Source organism: Dendroctonus ponderosae, unplaced genomic scaffold (assembly GCF_020466585.1).
Source record: "Dendroctonus ponderosae isolate FM_Combo_2020 unplaced genomic scaffold, Dpon_F_20191213v2 Dpon_F_20191213_7, whole genome shotgun sequence".
NCBI classification, from domain to species: domain Eukaryota; kingdom Metazoa; phylum Arthropoda; class Insecta; order Coleoptera; family Curculionidae; genus Dendroctonus; species Dendroctonus ponderosae.
This window is the reverse complement of record NW_026018916.1, coordinates 12,774,256-12,776,505: the sequence shown is the minus strand read 5'-3', so window position 1 is coordinate 12,776,505 and position 2,250 is coordinate 12,774,256. Positions and strand designations below refer to the sequence as shown.

General features: G+C 33.3%; 1 long non-coding RNA gene across 1 annotated transcript; it reads left to right on the top strand.

Moving 5' to 3' along the window:
• Positions 1-6: 6 nt before the first annotated feature.
• On the top strand, positions 7-2,029 carry LOC109542371. The gene is made up of 2 exons (XR_002172421.2): positions 7-1,021; positions 1,123-2,029. It is a non-coding gene; the product is annotated as an uncharacterized LOC109542371 (long non-coding RNA).
• Positions 2,030-2,250: the final 221 nt, after the last annotated feature.

Below are 2,250 nucleotides of genomic sequence, written 5' to 3'. Positions count from 1 at the left end.
GCGACAAGAATTTTCCGTCGAAAATGTTCGGTTCAATTCAACCGAATTGGTTCAACTTACCTTGGATCTTCTCGGCAATAATTGCAATGACTTTAAAACAGCTAAAAATCATGATTTTTTTGATTAATTTAAATAAATCAGTGATTTTTTATTTTTTTAATAAAAATAAATTTTTGCCCAACACTGTTTCACAGAACCATGGTTTATGAGTCCCACAAACAACCATACAGTTTATGTGTTTGCTGAAAATTCTCACCTCTTAAAATTGACCAGAAATAATTTTTAAGATTATGGATTTATAATTAATGATTTTAAGAAAAATGGACAAACCGTTGATATTTCACATAATTAAAGCAGTAGAGGAAGCCGGATTCTATGTTTGTGCCATCGTCAGCGACCTAGGCGGCAGTAATAGGGGTCTTCATAAAAACTTGAATATTACTTTCACAGAACCATGGTTTATGAGTCCCACAAACAACCATAAAGTTTATGTGTTTGCTGACGTTCCGCACCTCTTAAAATTGACGAGAAAAAATTTTTTAGATTATGGATTTATAATTTATGATTGTAATATAGATAAAACTACAATTCTTAAAGTACTAGAGCTGACATCTGAGTCAGATTTAAAGATAAGTCATCAAATAAATCCACAATTATTAAAGGTCGAGGGGCCTCAAAGGCAAAAAGTTAAGTTTGTAGCTAAGCTTTTTTTCCATGCATGTCCCAGTCTATTAAAAGATGTGGAACAATAGGTTATTTTGGAGAGAATGAGTCCTGGATATAGTGCGCTAAGTTTTTTAAATTGGTAAGAATTTGACTTAAACTTATTTTTTCATTTTTTGGTAGGTTAACGACTGGTTTGATTGTCTCAATCTGAGAGTGCCACATTCAGACACAAAAGAAAGGGTACACGCCTATGGGCTCCATTTGGACCTACAAAATGGTATACTGGAGGAAATGTCAAATATTATGAGTAGAATGAAAGTAAAAGGAAAAACGTCTATGATGCCATTCCAAAAAGGTTTTTGGAACAAATTTAAATGTAGTGATAACAAACTATACTTAATTTTACGTATAATACAAACTAACAATGCGCTAAAAAATTTATATTTAGACTTAAAGGAACGCTTTGGACTTCGCTACGTTTTGACATATAAGTTAAATCAAGACAAATTAGAATTTTTTTTTGGAGTAATACGACGAATTGGAGGCTTGTATGATCATCCAGACATTTTGGAATTTAAATAGCGACTGAGAAGCAAATATTCTTGGCAGAAATAAAGGATCTATTACGGAAGAAGGCAATACTGAAGATGATCAAATAAGAGACAATTTATTACCAAATGTTGGAGAAGCTTTGCTAAGTGCTAATTGTTTTGCGTCATTGGTAGAAGTACAACCCGTTCCAGTGGAGACTGAAGAAGATAATTTACCAGATGATACAAGTCAGTTAAAATATGATGCTTTAGAACATATAAATGGATTTATATGTAAGAAGCTAAACCTATCTTCAGTAGAAAGCACTTTACATTACGTGGACGGACCAACTCTCCGAGGGTGGCTTATGAAAACCTTCAGCCGAGCTAGTAAGCGAAATATAAAAATTAGAAGCCGTATTCAACAGTGTTAATGGAGAAACCATTAGAATAGTTACACTATTTACAGGATATGATTAATCGCTCTAATCATGTTAATTGCGATGAGCAGGTCAAACGTCTATTTTTGAGATCCAGAATGTACTTTAGAATCAAGAATTTAAACAATGCGTTAAGGGACACTGGAAAACCAACCAAACGAAAAATATCGAAAAGTCAAATAAACTGCAATTGAGTTGTACCACTGCTCAAAATACCACTATACTTACACTGCTCAGTAATTCTCACAATATTTTAAGAAATATTTCGTTCCTTTCAAGGATTTATGATTTTAACCTTAGTAAAATAGTATAAGTTGGTGTATGCGCTGATAGAACGTATAGTATTATAGGTAATTTAACATGTTTATAAAGTATTAAACGTTTTTCCTCGTACATATTTGATTAAGAACCGTTTCTCCCCGTCACAGCGCTTTCAAAAACCTAAATCATGCGACATATCTTTAAAAAAGTATCTTTTTACCGGTATAGCAATGTAGTTTAAACGCGAATAACTCTCACAGTGACGTCATGCGCACAGGCGGACGAGTTTTGGACCGCTTTCAATCATACCTTATATTCCTTGTATCATGAGTGGCACTTGTGAGACACTTATC